A 479-nucleotide genomic window follows, 5' to 3' on the forward strand; every position below is an offset into this window, starting at 1 on the left:
GTCCAGTCAACGTTGCGCTGGAGTCTCCCCTAAGAGGTTAGTACAAGGATCGACACCCCGGCAACAAGGCAGGAGGTCGTTCTAAGTGTTTCACGAAGCAGAGGCGGTCGTACGAAGAGTTTACTTTCGGCGGGCAGCAAGACCACCTGACGACGACCACCATTTCTTTATGTATATATATATTAAAATCACTTACAAGGCGGGTCTCGAACAAAGCCGTGTGAATGAGGCCTAAACGTATGCTAATACATGGTGGAGGTCGCCAGTGTCTCTCTCTTTTTTATCATCTTTTGTGTTATCATACACCATCAAGTAGGAACACTTTGTTAAAAAACTTGAGGCCTCCTCGACACACAACACGTTTTTTTTTTCCAGAGCCGAAGAGGACGTGGTAAGTGGGTGTTTTCTTCGTTTGTACGGCGTGATTGCTCATTTCTGGATGCTTTGACTTTTAATGCCTTGGATTTCCCAAAAGTTTG

The sequence above is a fragment of the Penaeus monodon genome, chromosome 33, assembly GCF_015228065.2.
Source record: "Penaeus monodon isolate SGIC_2016 chromosome 33, NSTDA_Pmon_1, whole genome shotgun sequence".
NCBI lineage: Eukaryota > Metazoa > Arthropoda > Malacostraca > Decapoda > Penaeidae > Penaeus > Penaeus monodon.